Source organism: Lissotriton helveticus, chromosome 11, assembly GCF_964261635.1.
Source record: "Lissotriton helveticus chromosome 11, aLisHel1.1, whole genome shotgun sequence".
Lineage (NCBI taxonomy): Eukaryota > Metazoa > Chordata > Amphibia > Caudata > Salamandridae > Lissotriton > Lissotriton helveticus.
The window spans coordinates 597,131,760-597,152,771 of NC_136072.1; the positions used below are offsets into that span (position 1 = coordinate 597,131,760).

General features: G+C 44.9%; 1 protein-coding gene across 2 annotated transcripts in view; it reads left to right on the plus strand.

The window, feature by feature from the left end:
• The window catches only part of LOC144790985 (uncharacterized), a 298,192-nt gene that overhangs the window by 83,691 nt on the left and 193,489 nt on the right, over positions 1-21,012 (plus strand). The gene's annotated exons all lie outside the window — the stretch shown is intronic.

Below are 21,012 nucleotides of genomic sequence, written 5' to 3' on the forward strand. Positions count from 1 at the left end.
ATTGCGAATGCTAAACGCTCCTCTCTAGGTGCCATTGCAAACGCCACCTCTCCCATCCACCCTAACGCTCACAACTGTTCCCTTCCGCTGACTCTATTAACGTCGCATACAAACACAGTACCATGCACAGTAAATCTTTCTGTAACCCAGTCCGAGTCAGATCCATCATTTAACTCGGAGGATTTGGAAGCAACCCCTGACTTGGCGATCTGTCAAACTCAGGATGAATCCCTGATAACCGCTAATTTGTTCCAGCAAGGTGTAAGGGAAGGAGCAATTCCCAAACGAATTATGCCGCCAGCTGGGGAAGTAATCACGGCCCAGCCTGTTGATCACGATATAACCCATCTGACCAACACAATCCCACAAAGCATTTTACTCCCTATAGCATCCATACCTCACCAGGCATTATCAAATGAGCCTAGCGACAACCTCTGTAAAACTTGTAAAGTCACCTCGCAGGTTCTCACTACTGTTAAAGATCTTTTATTCCAACATTTAAAACCTATTCAACTCACCATTAGGAATCTAGAAGCACAGCTCAACATAATCTCCGCCACCCTACTTGACACTAGCACGCGCATCGAAACAAGGGGTCAACGAAATCCACCACAGCCGTCAAAAAAACAACCCCAAGCACAACCACACAAAGTAGTTGATCGTCTCAACCCAGTACCCGTAGCTCAAAAAAACCACATACAAAATGTCTCAAATCAGAACCCACCATCCAAAGTGCCCCAAATTCAGTCGAACAAAACCCCTGCTGTCTCCAACCAGCAGCGAGATAATATTGTAATGTCCATTGTGGATACTCCAGGTTCAATTCCAACTAAAGATACCACCAGAGTCCATCTGGAAAAAAATCCAGTATCCACCGTAGCGAAACCAGTGGCCTCTCAACCTCCTCCCAAGAACACCGATAAAAAAATGCCAGCAACCGGACGTCCGGCCCATTTGCCACCGGAAGCTACCCCCTATACGATAGTTCTTACAGGCGTACCAGAACTAACCGATGATACTTCGGAAACTGCATGGTCACTTAAAAATAAGGTCATGCAGTGGCTAAGTATCAATAGACCTCTTGAGTCCCATCTTTCCGGGGGGATCTCCACAGTTCGTAGGGTAGCCTGGGTAGGTAAGACAACAAAATCAATACGAGGAGATTGCATTGTAGTAACATGTAAAAACCCCTCTGTGGTGGACTACATCTGTGCATGGCCCTCACTGGAAAAGAAAGGGGGGATTGATGCTCGGCATCTCTCCTATTTCTATCCTCCGGTGAGACAGAATCGCAATACTCCATCATGGTCTTGGCACCAATTCCCCACAGAACCATGGAACCAAGTACCATGGAACTACACGGAGTACCCACGAGATCGCCTAGCCTGGAGTGGCCTGAGGGAACGGCCGAGAGAACGACCGAGGCACTACTGGCACGAAAGACCCTGTCCAACCTATGAAGGTTGGCAGGGAATTCCAACGCAAAACCGTTTTGATTGTCTGGAGATGGTCGATTGACCACCCGAGATTAAACCGAGAGACACAAGATCCGTCACAATACCACAACCAGCTAACCCTACACAAAACTTAGTATTTCTAGAGTCCTTTACTGATAACTGCAAAAAGTCTTACCGGGAACTGTTGCACGTTCCTTCTAACACCATAAAAACACCCATTTTCCCTATTCCGTCATTAGAAGGCGCAAATCCTTTTGGCCTGTGTCACCAACTAACCGCACCCTCTAGCGCTCTAGTTGGACCCCCGCAGGCCAGTCCACGACAACTACCAGTAGCTGAGGCCAATAATTACCAGGCAGATCCATCACGTCCCATGACGGAATTTGAAAACCTGACCGTCTCCATCATTTACTGGAACATTGCCGGCCTGACGTCAAAAATAACATCTTCTCTATGGCTCGACACAGTGAAGCTTCATCAAATACTGTGCTTGCAAGAAACTTGGTGCACTGCTCCATTACACCTGGCGGGATACAAAACCTTTTTCACCAAAGCAATACCAGGAAATATGGGTAGACCAAAGGGGGGGCTTACGATCTATATCGCCAACACCCTCCCCGTTAGAGTGAAGCTACTAAAGGAGTCACCCACTTATCAAATCATCCAGATCATGCAATTAACATCAATTAAAGAAAGAAGCTACATAATCATTAACTACTACAATAATTCAGGCACCCTGGAATGTTGCCTATACCTAGAGGAAATAGGTGCATTCCTAACCACTATTCAAAATGATAATAGTAAAATTTCAACTTACCTTATCTGGGGTGGTGACTTTAATCTTGCACTGTGCCCCAAACACAAAAATGGGATCTGTGGGCTACAAGATGAATCAGGGAATCCGATACCTCATTTTGTGCACTCGCCATGCGGCAATAAACTAAATGAAATTCTTTTCTCGCTAGACATGGATTTTGTCAACGAATTAGTTGATCCGCAGCAGGATTATTTACCCACTTTTCATGGTCGAGGCTGTTCCACAACCATTGATTATATAATGGCCTCGAACTCCTATAAAGGGGAAATAACGAACTATGAGATCGGACTTAATCCAATAAGCGATCATTATCCGCTTAGTGTGATAATTAATATGAAACAAGCCGGGCTGTACTCTGCTAAGTCCGGTTCCCTCGACCAACACCTGATCTCTATGCACAAACAGAATGGGTACTCAATTAAATGGGCAAAAATCGACCCAGTAGAGACAATGCAGAGGATCCTCGAAAACGCACAATTCTGGCTACAAAAATGTATGTCTCCGGAGACATCACCCGAGATACTTATTGCCTCTTTTCAAAACATACAACAAGTGGTTAGGGACAAGCTATTTGTTAAATCAAACAACAAGCTCAAGCTCCCTTCGGAGAGATGGTTTGACACCTCTTGTCGGAAGGCTCTTACCACTCTTAAAGAAGCCCTTCGCAAGCAACCAAGAGATCCGCAGGAAGTTTCCCAACTGAGGAAACACTACAACACTGTCCGACAGGATCGCAAGAAACAGATCAAACGCGATCTTTGGCTGCGCTTACATGATAGTGCTCTAAGGAAAGACAGCACCGCATTTTGGCAGACTGTTAGATCACCCTTCTTGGCCAACAGCAACGATCCAAACCATCTCGACGTGGCGATTACCGAAAAGGACTGGGTTTCTCATTTCTCAAAAATATTCGGAACACCAACAGATGCCATATCAAATAACCGAGGTCAAGAAGCCGATCCGGAGAAAAACACTATTTATCCCATCAACATACATTTCTCCCTTAATGAAATTATAAAAGCAATCAAGGCCTCTAAAACTGGCAAGGCCCCCGGCCCGGACGGAGTCCCAATGGATCTGTTTCTATATGACGTAGACTATTGGTCAAAAATAATTACACGGGTCATATCAGCAGTAGCATCCACAGGCCTCTTCCACTCATGGTCAACCTCAACACTATTACCCATTTTCAAGAAAGGTGACCGTAACGACCCCTCTTGTTACAGACCCATCTCCCTCCTGGACTCCACGGGTAAAATTGCAGGTCGTTTACTCCTGGACCGGTTACAATCTTGGGCCCGGGCGAACAAAATCATAACTGACTTGCAATATGGGTTCCAGAAGGGGCTTGGGACTGTGGAGCAGGCCCTCAATCTCGTACTCCTGACTGACAAATATGTCCGTGCCAAGGGTGGTAACATCTTCCTTGTATACGTAGATTTAAGCGCGGCATTTGACTGTGTTCAGCATGCGAAGCTCTGGGAAATCCTAGCTGACCTTGGCGTGGACCCCCCAATATTAACCTTCTTAAGAGAACTATACACTAACGCAGAAGGCCGAGTTCGATTTGGCACCAGTGGAGAACTATCGCGCTCTTTTCAGATAACGAGAGGAGTAAGGCAGGGCTGTGTACTGGCTCCCTTCCTGTTCAACCTCTACACAAATGGGCTCGAACAGGCGATGCTGGGAGGGAGCCAGGACCTACCACAGATAAATCATCGCCCGATTCCTACCCTCCTATATGCTGATGATTCAGTTATCATAGCACGGACCTTAAACGAACTCCAGCTTCAGCTTGATAAATATGTATCGTTCATGGACTCTCTTGGCCTTAAAGTCAATACTAAAAAGACGTTCACAATGAATATTGGCCCCAGGATGAAAGATTCTAAACCCATCTCTATCAATAATCATAGATTAGACAAAACTCCGGTGTATCCATATCTGGGCATCTTAGTGGATGACAAGATGAATTGGAATAAGGCAGTGGAAGCGAGGAACCTCCATTTTCGCCGAGCAACCTCAGCGTTAACATCTTTCTCGAGGAAACTCGGCAAACCTGCTCCATCTGAACTGTTATCCATATACTACGCCAAATGCCACAGTGTGGCTACCTATGGAGCGGAAATCTGGGGTTACGGCCGTATTGACCAGCTCCAGATCACTGAAAATGCGTTCATTAAGTACATTCTGGGTCTTCCCCAAAGCTCCCCGATATTGGCCTCACATAGGGAGCTTGGTATAGAGTATATCATCGACACCATCCGATGCCAGCCCATCTTATTGTGGCACCGAGTATGGTGCAACCCTGAAAGCCATTTAACCCGCTCCCTTATCTCTGATTGTCTAAATCTAACAAATTGGCGAAAAATCCCGTGGCTGAAATTCATACATAACTTTTTTAAAGATTTGGACCGTGAACAATATTTCCTCGATCCACCTTCAGTCGAAGATATCTCAAGAAAACAACTAAAGCAGATGGCGTTAGCCCATCTGAGAGACCTTCGAAACCAGGCTGAGATTATCAAACCAAAGAATGAGAAAATCTGCTTATTACAGACAGGAAAAGTAATCCAGCCCTATTTGACATATTTTTTATCAAACTACGAAAAGTTTTTAATTACGAGACTGCTCTTTGATCTCTTTTTCCGTTTGGTTACATTCCCGGAAACACAGAACTGGTCCTCTAACATGATGAGATGCCCCTGTGACGGAGCTTCTTTACAATCTACGATCCATGTCGTCCTTTTCTGTAAATATTATAAACTTCCAAGGAAAAGATGGATCATCCCGATCCTCCGGGCCAGTGGACTTAGACAATCTTATCCAGCCCTCTTCTATTTACAATCCCCAAAATCCCCACATGAAGCCAAACTCATAGCGACTTTTCTTAAAGCAGTTATAAGAGTTCGCCGTAATATTGCTAGTCAAATGAATATGTCTCGTTAAAAACTGTAAAGATGATTTTATAATCTCAAAATATCTTTTTGTGCAGTGATCTCATTTTTACATAATCCCATTTTACCTCAAAATTGTTTCTTGTGTGTAAAACTTTCTTAAATGTACTTTTTATGATTATTCAATTTTATAATTGAATAAAGGTTGATGAAGACACAGTGGCAGTTGCATGCCTATGGAAAAAAAGAAAACGAAACCTTGTTTGTCCTTACTGTAGCATTACAACGGTTACGGTACGATCGAGAATATAGCAGGTGACAGTACACTAGAACAGTGCCATCATGTAGCCTAACAAATGGTAAAGTATTTGCTTGCAAGTATAACTAGTACTTGCGTTGAATTTATTTGACATTGGCTCCTACTACTAGAAGATATAGTACTGAAGCTGAGTAAGTCTAGAAGATATCCTCGTATTCCTTCACCAGCCTGTTGCTATGACCGTATCCTCCCCAGCAAGTGTGTGGAATTATTGATGTCATTTTAGTCAGACATCAAGCAAAACAACACAGCCCGGGGGAAGAGGGTTAGGGTTTGTAAAATGGATGGGAATGGGGGTTCTTTTTGGGTAGGTTTTGTTGAGAGAAGAAAAAAAAAGCACAGCATGGACAAACAATAATTGAAGATAAAGACAATCTTTGGGTACAAACTAAAGCTAAGCACATGCAGTCACACTCATAGAATAAAACAATGGATACTGTATCTGTATTGCGTATGTTGTTGGAGTTGTCCTGTTGAATTTGGTAAGTAAGTTGCATGCAGCAAACAATTCCTCTTATTGGCGGCACTCCTCCATTCCAGCTGACGCTTCGTCCATCAATGTTGGTGACCACTGACAGAAGACACCCTGTCCACTGCCTGCCTGGCGGATGTTGACTGAAACCCGGCCTGTAATTATTGAACGGAAAACAGGAAGTGCTATTACAATACCACTGATAAATAAATAAAAGGTATGTACGCTGTGTGGTTCAAAAAGTGACACTTTGATTTCCCTAATAGACAGTACAATATTTTTGAAATTGCGTGCTCTGTCTGAGTCACCTTTTTAAGGATAAATAAGTATGGCCAAAATATTATAGCGGATCTTTCCCCTCAAGGTAGGTGTACTGTAAACTCTGTTTTAGAACAAAATTTGACCTTCCCAGCAATGCTCCCACCAAGACCCTTACTAAAGCCAGTCGCAAAAATGTAGAAGAACCCCAATCAGATCTCCAAAAACGATGCCTAGCAGAAAAATGGTGACAAAACGTACTTTGAAAGTAACAGTAGGCCCAAATACAGACCGTGGATTGTATTCAAACCACTTGCAAGCAAGCAAAAGTATCCATAGCCAGCATCGCTCCAACAGTGCTCTAAAACACCAGAACTGCGTTGCAATAGAACCCCCCGAAACACATGCAATCCTGCTGCTAGGGCTAACCCTAACGAACCCTAACTTACAAAAAGTGCCAAAACTGGTGTTTCCTTATGGATTTTGTCCAAAACACTTCTAGCCGGTATTAGACCTTCCCAGGAATGCCCCAGGCAAGACCCGCCAACCCACCCGCAAAAAACCACCCGACAACACCCCCAAACAGCGAAAAAGCTAAATTTCATACTTACAATATCTCTCGGCCTTCGGTCCAAACGCGGCGCTGTGCAGCTAGGTCATCATCATCAATCATCATAACTCCTGTTTTCCACCACGGATTTCCTGAAAAGCAAATGCAATCAAGATTAGATTGTCGCAGCAGTGCTTCGACAGAGACCCCGGCCGCAACCCACCCACGAACAGCAGGAAGCCCCCCAAAACGCTACATTGAGCAAGATGACAGAAGAAATAGCAAAAAAAAGGCTGTTCCTTAAGGATTTTGTCCAAAACACTTCTATCCGGTATTAGACCTTCCCAGGAATGCCCCAGGCAAGACCCGCCAACCCACCCGCAAAAAACCACCCGACAACACCCCCAAACAGCGAAAAAGCTAAATCTCATACTTACAATATCTCTCGGCCTTCGGTCCAAACGCGGCGCTGTGCAGCTAGGTCATCATCATCAATCATCATAACTCCTGTTTTCCACCACGGATTTCCTGAAAAGCAAATGCAATCAAGATTAGATTGTCGCAGCAGTGCTTCGACAGAGACCCCGGCCGCAACCCACCCACGAACAGCAGGAAGCCCCCCAAAACGCTACATTGAGCAAGATGACAGAAGAAATAGCAAAAAAAAGGCTGTTCCTTAAGGATTTTGTCCAAAACACTTCTATCCGGTATTAGACCTTCCCAGGAATGCCCCAGGCAAGACCCGCCAACCCACCCGCAAAAAACCACCCGACAACACCCCCAAACAGCGAAAAAGCTAAATCTCATACTTACAATATCTCTCGGCCTTCGGTCCAAACGCGGCACTGTGCAGCTAGGTCATCATCATCAATCATCATAACTCCTGTTTTCCACCACGGATTTCCTGAAAAGCAAATGCAATCAAGATTAGATTGTCGCAGCAGTGCTTCGACAGAGACCCCGGCCGCTACCCACCCACGAACAGCAGGAAGCCCCCCAAAACGCTACATTGAGCAAGATGACAGAAGAAATAGCAAAAAAAAGGCTGTTCCTTAAGGATTTTGTCCAAAACACTTCTATCCGGTATTAGACCTTCCGAGGGATGCCCCAGGCAAGACCCGCCAACCCACCCGCAAAAAACCACCCGACAACACCCCCAAACAGCGAAAAAGCTAAATCTCATACTTACAATATCTCTCGGCCTTCGGTCCAAACGCGGCGCTGTGCAGCTAGGTCATCATCATCAATCATCATAACTCCTGTTTTCCACCACGGATTTCCTGAAAAGCAAATGCAATCAAGATTAGACTGTCGCAGCAGTGCTTCGACAGAGACCCCGGCCGCAACCCACCCACGAACAGCAGGAAGCCCCCCAAAACGCTACATTGAGCAAGATGACAGAAGAAATAGCAAAAAAAAGGCTGTTCCTTAAGGATTTTGTCCAAAACACTTCTATCCGGTATTAGACCTTCCCAGGAATGCCCCAGGCAAGACCCGCCAACCCACCCGGAAAAAACCACCCGACAACACCCCCAAACAGCGAAAAAGCTAAATCTCATACTTACAATATCTCTCGGCCTTCGGTCCAAACGCGGCGCTGTGCAGCTAGGTCATCATCATCAATCATCATAACTCCTGTTTTCCACCACGGATTTCCTGAAAAGCAAATGCAATCAAGATTAGACTGTCGCAGCAGTGCTCCCAGACACCAAAAATCACCCACAAACACCCGGAACCCCGCCAAAGAGCACCCCAAAGGCAAGCAAGTCAGCAAAAACGGCAAGAAATTTCCACCTCATATTTGGTCCAAAACACTTTTGTCCATTATTAGAGCTTCACAGCAATGGGCCCAAATCCGTCAACTCACCCGCAAAGAAGTACAACACCCCCACAAGTGCTGAGTCTTTCTTCATTGGGCGTAATCCAGCACTCTGCTTTGAGGGAAATCGCAGTCTGGAGGAGGAGGATAGAGGAGCATGTTCTTCAGAACTTGTGAACCTGAGGAATGTAGACTGCGGCACCTTCAAATCAATAAGCAAACAAGTGAAGACAGTTCTGCTGATGGTCTTGTTTTTGGGATTAGGTGATTAAAGTTTGAATTAAATTAACTGTGCAAAACAAAGAAAGGGAGACAAACAGGAATAAAAGTGAATAAGGACGAAAAAGAAAGTTCTTGATTCATTGTCTCATTTTCAGGGCTCGGTGTCAGGGGATAAGAAGAAGATTTCGTCATCATACTCTGCGAATTCAGGCAGGATGAGGTCAGTGCCACCGAACAGAGAACAAATCCCCTCATCTACGTTGCCGTCCTCCTCGTCTTCATGCGGCGTGCTTTCTCGTACTTTGTAATCTGGTGGTATGAGGTGCTGATTCATCTTGATCATTGTCAGCCGCTCCACATTTTTGGGCGAGAGGCGGCTCCGTTTGGGAGTTACAATGTCACCAGCAGCACTGAAAACACGTTCAGAAGACACACTTGCGAGTGGGCAAGACAAATAGTTTATAGCCAGGTTGGAGAGCTGTGGCCACAATTGTTTTTTGCCATGCCAATACTGCAATGGCTCATCATTAAGAAAGACCTCTGTTGAGTCATTCATATAGTCCTGCACCATCGACTCAAGGTCATCAACGGTTCCTCCACTTTGCTTACTTTTTGCTGTGCCTTTGACATTTTTTCGAGAACCATACCCAAGCAAACTTAGCCAATCCTCCTCAGCAGCCACTGTTAGTGTTGTGTGTGGTGCAGATGATCCAGTTGCCGGTGTCTTTAACGGCTGAGAGGTCACTTGTGCCCCAGCCACAGGTGCAGAAGTGGATTCTTGTGACTGGGGATGGCCTGCTGATGCTGATGCTGATGTACTGTCTTCTCCTTCAATAACCTGCCGTTCTTTTTCAAACCTCTTGGCTGACCAGGCTAACCAATGTTTGTACTTTTGAACATCTGCATCAGCAAAAGGAAAGAATGCTTCGCCTGCCAGCGCCTTTTTGTAGCGTGGATCCAGAATAGTAGCACAAATGTAATGCTGTTCTGACTTGATCTTTTGAAGACGTTCATCACCACGTAGGCGCTCTAATAATTTCTCAGACAAAATAAAATGGTCTTTTTTTTGTACATCTTTTTCAAACTCAGAAGACACCGCCATCAGTTGGTGCTCCAGCATGCACAACAATGGGATAGCTTTTCCCAAATTACAGTCCTCCTGGCTGACTGCACGCGTGAAGAACTCAAACGGACGAAGCATGTCTGTCAGGCTTTTAACTATGTCCCATTGCGCCGCACTCATCCGCAGGTCCTCCTTCTGAGATGTAACCTCTGTGAAGAAATAGTGATCGAGTACCGTATACTGCTCATACAGACGCTCAAGCATGTAGAAGGTTGAGTTTCAACGTGTTGCCACCTCCTGGATGAGTGCTTTCACTGGTATTCGACTTTGAAGTAGCAGCCTCCTCAGATGCTTCCGGGCCTTAAAAGAATGGCTGAAATGGTTGCACATTTTGCGGCAGGTGGCCATTACCGCGAACGCTGCACTGTCTCTATCACTCAAGAATTTTTGAACTACCAGGTTGATACAGTGCGCCAAACATGGCACTCTGAAATAGCCACCCTGCGACATGGCCTTAACTGAATTGGCGCCATTATCCGTGGAAACATAACCAATCTTGCGTTTTTTTGGGGATAGCATTTTCAAGATCTTTTTGTCAAACTCTTCCAAAATGTTTTCTGCTGTGTGACTTTTCTCCAAGCCAAACATGGCTAGTGTTGCATGTTTCCGAGCAGCTTTGAAAACTTTGTCCGGGTCAACACCTGCGTTTAGCTTTGCTTTAACACCTGAAAAAGAGACCCAGTGTGCAGTGATGCACATGTAATCAGCGCCTGCGCCACTGGTCCACATGTCTGTTGTCAGATGTATTGTGTGAACAGCACTCTTCTGCAAAGCTGCCCCAATCGCCTCCAGCACATCTTCATGTAGTGCTGGAACCGCAACTCTGGCAAAATAGAACCGGCTAGGAACCTTCCATTTAGGGCAGAGCGTTGCCACTAATTCTAGAAAACCTACCGCTTCTACAAAAGAAAAAGGGAGAAGGTCCACAGCTAGCATTTTAGCCAGCTTAGTGTTATACAGACGCGTCAGTGGGTGGTTGCGTTCATATGGCACGTCTGAAGTAAGCATTGTTCTAATGTTGCCCTGGACCAAGCATTTACGGGCTGATAATGACTTCGTTGACCCAATTTTGCTCGCTGGTGAACTTTTGTGCGTTGGTGTCTCACTCGCTCCAACACTCTTAGTGTGCCTCACATTGGGTGTGCTGCTGACAGGGGTACTGGGTGTAAGGGAAGTGTTTGACACGTCTTCTTCCTCCTCGTCATCATCAGATGAAACATCAACATTTCCTTGAATTCGGCCTTTCTTGATCGCATCTAGGTGCGCAAACCATTTGACAGTGTGCTGTCTCCTAAGATGACCTCTCTGGCCTCCGGTACCATAGTTGGTACCTGGCTTACCACGACTAACTGCAACCTTACAAAGGGTACAAATGGCAAACTTTGGATTTTTTTGACAAACAGTAAAGAAGTCCCAAACTGGGGACTTGAAGTGTCTGTGGGACCTGGAGGAGGCGGCGATACTGGTGGTGGTGGTCATGAAGCTAATGCCAGATGAAGTGGAGGATCTGGATTGCCGAACTTTTGTACGTTGTGCACTTTCACCGCCACTAATTAAGGTCGAGGTGGATGGAGGTCTCTTCTTGCCAGAAAGAAATATGGAAGCGGGACGAGTTGGTGTACTACTTAACTCCAATGATTGTGGTGTTTCCACTGCCTCCTCATCGACAACATCATCATCATCATCACGCTCAGCAGCTCTTCGGGCTAGGGTCAAAATGTCTGTTTGCTGCATGCCCGCTGGGGCTGCAGTGACCTTTATGATGACTGGGTCGTCGTTGGCAGAGTCTTCATCAGCAGCAGTATCCGCCACTTCTTGTTGAGCCTCATCACACTCCATAACTCTGAGACTTTGGACGAGCTTCCTTTTACGCTTAACTACCTTTGTCGGATCATGGTGTGCCTCACTCTCAGACGGCTGTGGTGCTGGTTCCCAAGTTTGATCCGTATCATCAGAAGGAGGTGTGCTTGAAGAAGATGTAGACACCACCCTTGATCTCTTCCTTGCTAGGGGTGTGGAAGACAATGAAGGATCATCAGGAGGAGTGGCTTCCTCAAATGATACCTCGCCTTGATTGTCGATTTCCTGATGTGCCCCTACTTCGGGAGGAACAACTATTGTGGGCACTTGTGACCCTCCATGCACCTCTGCTTGCGCATCTCCTTGCGCTGCCTCTCCTTCCACATGTACTTGGGCTTGTACTTGCACATGTGATTGTAGTTGCGGCTGTGGTTGTTCAACACTCGTCAGATGAGCTACAACAACCTGTGTTGATTGAGGGACATCGCTGCTGCTTTCTTGCGATGAGCCAACATCACTGGTCGATGGTGATTGAAGAACTATACTGGCTGCCTCTGCAGCACTCAAGGGCTTGGACTTAAGTTGGCGTGGTGGTGGTGGTGGCACTGAGCCCAATGGAGCGGGGGTGCTGCTGCCAGCTTGGTCCCCAGCAGATCCCGCTGCTGCTGCAGGCATACTTTTTTTTTTACTCCCAAAAAAAGGGGCGGGCGGCACACCAGTGTCCTTGGTAACTTGCTTCTTCTGCTCCTTACTGGCACCTTTCTTGCTAGAGGAGCTACGGGTTACTTTTTTTGGGGCCATCTTCTTCAGAGCAGGTCAGCAGGCAGCAGTTGCACGAGTTGCTGCACACACACACCACTGCAGGACTTCTTCCTGGCACTGGCGGTTCTCTTGAGTCTTCTTGTGCACCTAAAAGCAATGGAAGACAGAGGAACATCAGTTCAGTTATACACCCCAAAAAATCGACAAAACACAGAAAAATGAGCACAATCCCATGCCATCCATGATGTTTACATTGAAGACACCCCACAGAAAGACTAGGGACATGCAAGTATGCAACACTCACTACCCCTGGGCATAATGGATGAAAAGTAGGCAAAATAAGTGCATGCCTCAGACACTGCCTCTCTTCAAAATGGCCCCTTACACCCCAAGCACATGTTGCCTGTACCAGCCAGCACTCAAGATGGCCACCACCACCACCCACATGGCCAGTCCACATCAACAGTACACCCCCAAAAACAGAAAAACAGCCAGAAATCACCACAATCCAATGCCATCCATGATGTTTACATTAAAGAGAGTGAGACCACACCACAGGCACACTCAGTCCATGCACCACCACCCCTGGGCAAAAGGCCACACCAGCAGCCCCCCAAAAACGACAAAAAACAATAAAATAAGCACAATCCCAGCCCATCCATGGCCTCAATTATGTTTAAATTCAAGAAGACACCCCACAGAAAGACTAGGCCCATGCAACACTCACCACCCCTGGGCAAAGGGCCCCACCAGCAGGCCCAAAAAAACGACCAAAAACAATAAAATCAGCACAAGCCCAGCCCATCCATGGCCTCAATGGTGTTTAAATTCAAGAAGACACCCCTCAGAAAGACTAGGCCCATGCAACACTCACCACCCCTGGGCAAAGGGCCCCACCGGCAGGCCCCAAAAAACGACAAAAAACAATAAAATCAGCACAATCCCAGCCCATCCATGGCCTCAATGGTGTTTAAATTCAAGAAGACACCCCTCAGAAACACTAGGCCCATGCAACACTCACTACCCCTGGGCATAATGGATGAAAAGTAGGCAAAATAAGTGCATGCCTCAGACACTGCCTCTCTTCAAAATGGCCCCTTACACCCCAAGCACATGTTGCCTGTACCAGCCAGCACTCAAGATGGCCACCACCACCACCCACATGGCCAGTCCACATCAACAGTACACCCCCAAAAACAGAAAAACAGCCAGAAATCACCACAATCCAATGCCATCCATGATGTTTATATTAAAGAGAGTGAGACCACACCACAGGCACACTCAGTCCATGCACCACCACCCCTGGGCAAAAGTCCACACCAGCAGCCCCCAAAAAACGACAAAAAACAATAAAATAAGCACAATCCCAGCCCATCCATGGCCTCAATTATGTTTAAATTCAAGAAGACACCCCACAGAAAGACTAGGCCCATGCAACACTCACCACCCCTGGGCAAAGGGCCCCACCAGCAGGCCCAAAAAAACGACAGAAAACAATAAAATCAGCACAATCCCAGCCCATCCATGGCCTCAATGGTGTTTAAATTCAAGAAGACACCCCTCAGAAACACTAGGCCCATGCAACACTCACTACCCCTGGGCATAATGGATGAAAAGTAGGCAAAATAAGTGCAGGCCTCAGACACTGCCTCTCCTCAAAATGGCCCCTTACACCCCAAGCACATGTTGCCTGTACCGGCCAGCACTCAAGATGGCCACCACCACCACCCACATGGCCAGTCCACATCAACAGTACACCCCCAAAAAACAGAAAAACAGCCAGAAATCACCACAATCCAATGCCATCCATGATGTTTACATTAAAGAGAGTGAGACCACACTACAGGCACACTCAGTCCATGCACCACTACCCCTGGGCAAAGGGCCCCACCAGCAGCCCCAAAAAAACGACAAAAAACAATAAAATAAGCACAATCCCAGCCCATCCATGGCCTCAATTATGTTTAAATTCAAGAAGACACCCCACAGAAAGACTAGGCCCATGCAACACTCACCACCCCTGGGCAAAGGGCCACACCAGCAGGCCCAAAAAAACGACAAAAATCAGCACAATCCCAGCCCATCCATGGCCTCAATGGTGTTTAAATTCAACAAAACAGTTGTATCATGCACCCCTAACCAACCCTGATCCTACTGGATACTGTGGCTACCCACAATATAATTTATTTAATGTTCTGAAAAAGTTCCAAAATTGTACTTGCAGCAACTGTAATGCCCCAAACAAACTTACTTGTGAAAGTTGATTTCTAATCCAAAAGTGATCCAAAGACAGTCAAAAAGGCCTCAAATCCAAATATCCAGCAGCACCCACAAAAAGTAATCCTTCCAGCTCCAGATCCAAATGAAAGTGACCAGGAGATGGAAAAAGCACTGGGAGGAGCCTGCTGGACAGGAACAGGAAGTTGGAGACTGTGGGGCACTTCCTCCCCCCCCCCCCCCAAAAAAATGGACTCCTTGCAAAAAAAAGGCCATGCAAATGTCAACCTGAGGAGTGATTCTGATAAAAATCATAATTTTCTGAAGGTTTATCCTGTTTGCTGGTGATTTTCTTGTGCAGAATTGCAAAAGCTCTATTTCGCGAGTGCGAGATTGTTCCTTTCCGCCGCAACTACGTGTTCGCAATTGCGAACTCTCGCGAGGTGTGCTGTGCAAGGTGGCAAGCCGCGATTACGTATTCGCGGGCGCCAAACTCCCGCGGGATCACGCAGCAAGATCCAAAATGGCGCGGCACTCGCAAAGAAAAACAACTCGGCAAACGCTAAATGGCGGAAAGTGAACGCCGTGCACCACGCCGCGCGCCGCAACCAAGCAAAAAATCAGCCGCGAGCGGATTCACGGATTTTCGACAAATTCGCGAGAGTTCGCGGATTGCGAATTTGCCGAAAATCCGAAAAATCCGCGATCGGAGTGGATTTTACGCCCATGCTTAGTTACGAGTCCTCCCTAAAATTGAATTTGATCCCGATAGAGACCTTTTGGTCTCTTTCAATGTAGAATCCTTGTATACCTCTATCCCTCAGGGTGAGACTCTAGAAGTTGTAACATCCATCCTGAGGGATAATATCTGTGAGACTATTACACCGGTACCATTCATAATGGCTCTAGCCACGCTGGCCATGAAAATGAAGAATTTAAATTAAGAAGACAAAACCTATCTCCAGATATCTGGTACAAGTATGGGCAGCGTTTTTGCGCCGAGCTTGGCGAACCTGTACGTTCACCAGTTCGAGCAACAGCACGTACTGACTCCCATCAACCCCTTCCACACCTCGATTAGGTGGTGGAAGCGTTATATTGACGACGTGTTGGTGGTGTGGAGAGGCACCATAGACTCAGTCAATGAATTCCATCTGTGGCTTAACAGCAGAAACCAGTATCTGAAATTTATGATAGAGGCCCACAAAGAAAGGATTGCCTTCCTGGATTTGTCTATTTATGCTACACCTGCAGGCCTACAGAGTGAGCTATATAGGAAACCCATGGCGCGCAATTCTTTACTCCTCTACGAAAGCTATCACCCTAAGTCCCTGCGCCAGAATCTACCTTATGGGCAGTTCTTACGAGTCCGTAGGAACTGTTCTAAAAAAGAGGACTTTGATGTGCATGCCAAAAACCTGTCACACAACTCTAGGAGAGACACTATCTGAGCTCCTTGATTAAGAGGTCAAAGAAAAGAGCAATGAACAACAACAGGGAAGCTCTCCTTGAACCTCCTGCTCCAAAACCTCTGTTAGAAAGATTCACTTTCGTGAGTACTTTCAACACAAGAAGCAACAATATTCAGAAAATCGTCAGACGACACTGGCGTATTATTAATCACGGCAATGAGAAGATTGCGCAGCCCTTATTCGCATTCAAATGGGCAAGTGACATCCGAGATCGGCTGGTGCATACCCGCCCCAGAGAAACCCACAGAAAAACTGGAGAAACTCCTTGGAACCTCCCTCCCGTTGTGGGGCACCACCCTTGTGGTATCTGCTCCGTCTGTCCCCAGACAAAACATTATAGGGAAGTAGATATAGGTACAAATAGACCATGGGTACAGTGTAATTTTAGCAACTGTAATAGTAACAATCTCATTTACATGCTGACATGCACTTGCTCCATTCGATATGTCGGAATGACTACCCGGAAAGTCCGCACAAGAATGTTAGAGCATAAGAGCTCTTTCCGCTGCAAGAAGTCTCTGACTAAACTCACGAGACATTTCTTGGAGAAACAGCATCATGAAACTGACTTCCAATGGACTGTTCTGGAAAAGCCTTTTATACCTGGACATATAAGTTATGTATCCAGGTATCTTTTTCTGAAAGAACAGAAATGGATTTACAAGCTTCGAACAGATTCAGAGGGTTTGAACAACGACATTCCCTGGACTCTTTTATAGAGGTCGAGGTTGGGGAAAATGTACCCTAGTACTCAATGAATAATATAGGAGGACCATTAGGTAATCATTTATAGTGATTGACAACCCTCCACATTAGATGATGTAATCCATTTGCTATTATCTCATATACCTCATCACATATGGGGGACATAATAACTATCACATAGGACATTATAATACACCGCATGTGAGATTGGGCCTACTGTTGACAACTTCATAGAGCAGTTACCAATGCGTAGTTGTCATTTTTTGCCATTACCAATTCCACTTATCCAATAGGGGCCTTTGTAATACAGGTGTTCCTATAACAAGAGCCAAATATTCACTATAAAAGATGTGGATACTAACCATTAATATAGGCTGGATGATATATTTCATCTTGTGGAATCTCCCGTGGTCCTTTGAGAGTTAATCAATGTGTATGATAATGATTATAATCAGTCGCAGCATACATATTACCAGTTTGGACATGTAGAGGAGATTTTTGGAGTTTGCAACCCCTTAAATATAGTCGGGGGCTTTATCAGTACCTTTATCTAATGATCTGGCCAGGAAGGTGTTATTATTACACTGACTGGGGAGATAGAACTACAAATATGGATGGGATGACATCATCCAGTAGTTCATTTTTCGATGTTCCCCGATGGATGTAGAGTAAAAATAATGAGTTAAATAAGAAACAATGACAACATTAAATAACACTCGACATTAATACAGGGGTCTAAGAACCTGTGGATTAACCTTAAGGTTGTACACAGTGGATAATGATGTTCCTTTTAGTGTAGGAACTACAACTATGGGCGGGATGACGTCATCCCGTAGTCCCTCTCGCGAAGGTTCTCGCGGGCTTTCGAGCACAAATTAGTGCGTTTTTAATTTACTGACAAATGAAGTTAAGGCATGAATTACGGCGCTTTACTTCAAGAATGAGGTATGGAGATCCAAAGAGGAATTATAAACTCGCCTGTTTTTCTATTGTTGACGAGAGAGGCGGAAGGGTACAACACCAGTGCCCCTCTGAGACACTGTTAAATTGCCGGCTCCTCTCCTGTTCGGTACCCCCCCCAAGACTCAGATGGGAGCTTGAGGTACCGACGGAGAGGTGAGCCTGAAGAAACTTTTTCTTACATGTATTTTGAGAAATGCTGCATAGATATGGGCTACTTAACAACATAGGCCGTTTTTTAGCAATTTACATGGAAGAGTTTGTTGTTTAATACTACCCCCACATAGAGTATGTCACCATCTTGAGGTGGAGTTAGTATATTAATACACCCATATAGAATATGTAATTATTTAGAGATACTTGTTGGAGAAATATGATATATCCGGGAGACTTTGAGACTGGGCTCACATATTCGGTGTGCTGGAGTCTCTACACATGTGGATTTATAGATATAAGTATAGTTGTGAAACAGGTACATCTTTGGACATTTCAGAAGACTGTTAATTACGCTTCATGGTGCTTCCCTTGTCTGTTTTACCTCTTATATCTATGTAGTGCGGGGCCTCAGAGAACCTGAGCAAGGTCCAGGTGAGGTGAGGTCAAGTCCTCTACCATGAAGGGTGAGCATGATCAGATTATTATTTTTCTCATAAATGTTTTGGGTGGAATACATGTTTTAGGATAAGGACACAGTTAGTTGATAACTAATCATTATACATTTCCTTCCATAGAAATCTTCTCAATTGACATGGAGGGTTAATGTCTCCGGTTGATACAGGTTGTATCGTATTCAACCGTTTACCTTATTATTTTTCCACTTTGGTGTTGGTGGTGTCTATTTTGTTCATAATCACTAAGTGCAACTATTGAAAGAACAGAGGCCCTGATGAAAGCCAAGGGACGTAAAAGCCCGTTAGGCAGAAACATGTTGGCCCATTACTAGACAGATATTTGTTGACTGTCTCTTTTGCGCTGTTCTAGGTTTTTAATTAGGAGATGTTGTTTGGCCGTAGAATAAAGTTTGTTATAGGAGGACACACCATCCTATTTTAAATTCACTATTCTGTTTTTGTTGCACTATTATTCACTTTACCATAAAAAGATCAGCCATCATTGACGGTTCATTTGTGTTGGTGGACCAAATCCTTAACCAGCAACAAATGGTGTAGCTTACTAGGTCCCAATGATCAGGGGACCAGCCTTACTCACACCTGGGTTTGGCCAGATGATAGGACTGATCACCAAGTCAATTTGATGGTAACCTATTGCTATATGTTTTGGATTTTGAAAACCATCTCTGAATGATCTTTACTGTGTCTGTGTTTCCTATAAACATAGTGTCCACCCTCGTTTATAATAGGCTGTTTTATGTGATTCAAACACTCCGAGATTCTGGCAAGTCGGATTGGCAGCTCAGCTAAGGAACTAGTCTGTTAGACCCCCTGTGTTCTTGTGTTATATATGTAGAAGGAGCTGGGATAATAACCAGGCGTGGGTCTTTAAATTTCATATCCCTTGGACCCTCTTGTAATGGTTTGTTTTTGATATGTGTAATAAGCTGCCTTCTCATGACCATCTTCTACGCCTCCCATATGTTTATCTTGGAATCTGCTGGGACTGTACTTTCCTTGAAACAGAAGTCTGTGGCCTCAGCAATCAATTTTCTAGTATTCGATAACTGTTAATTCCCATGGGTCCAGCTTTTACTTCACCAATGTCCCTGGTCTGGTGGACCCTAGATTTGTAGATTTGAGGTGTTGGTAGTGAGAAGGGGAGACGAAGGAGGGGTTGCCCTCTTTCCGGCAGACTCGGTGTTTCCTTCTAAACAAATACTTCAAGGAGCGGCAGCTAAGTGCACTGTGCGATTGATTTTATTTTCCTGAAGAATCGTGAATACTTATATTGGCAGATACTCAATGCTATTTCAGCAACATTGAAATGTTTATTGAAACGAAATTGCTAGAACTTTCATTTGAATACTGATGCATTCTGGGTATGGTGGTCTAAAGAAAGGACCATGTGACCACTTGGACTACAATTATTAGAATCAACTCACCTGTGATCAAGGCGCAACGCGCTGAAACGCCTAAGGTTATTAGGTTGTTCACGCTGCCACTCCCTTGTGACTAATAAAAGCGTCAGTTTAAAAGGACATCGTAGCTGTAGGCTTATTTTTCTCTACCCTGGGCCAAGCAACAAACAAAATGGCGACCAGAACTTTCCTTACAGGTTTGTGCCAGCCAAAAAGGGCTTTGCCTTTCGCCCAGATCCGTGGATACCTGAAAATCCTATGCTGATGGATCTGCGAAGGATCCGGGTCCCTAGATATATATACATTTCTTTCTTTAATAACTCCCAAGCTACTGAATGAATTTACACCAAAGGTCACTTTCTGGACCAAGATATACATTTCTGCCAAATTTGGTGCAATTCCGTTCAACAGTTCGGGCTGTAGCAGTGTCTAAAAGTTGCAAAAAACCCATAGATATTGCATGGGAAAAAGTATTTTGCCCCCCCCCTTTTTCTCACCCCACAATTGAAAGATCACCCTAAAACTTTCCATGCAGAACTTGGCGAAGAGGGGCACTTTTTTGGGAAAATGTATTTGTGAAGATTCACCAAAAGGTAGCAAAGGTATTATAAAAAAAAATGCTTTGTCTATGGGAAAAGTTGGTCCTAACTGTATATATATAGCGCTCCTTCTGGGAACCTGGAGACCCGAGGGAGGTGGCGCGTTATATGCAAAAGTATTTAAATATATAACTTTAAAAAATATATATATATAAGGTAATTACTATATGTTTATATATAGTAACTAACGTCAATATGAAGGTAAAACATTAAAAAATATATAATACTTAAAAATACATTTCAATAAAGAAGCAGATCAATAATGAATAATAACCACTAAGTGCAATGACAGTACCAACACAACTGCTAACCATTACTCTCCGAGAAATGTAACAGTCCTATTCCAGTGCACCAAAACTATAAGAATTATTTTGGTGGCAGGTATTTGCCCTTTTTAACATATATTGAATTAGTAAACTGTTGGGCTCATCTTTAAATCCGACAAACAGCTCTACCATGTGGCAGACTGTCATAAATGCAGATGTTGACAATTAAGTACCAGTGTGGAGCACCGGAAACCACTGGCACAAA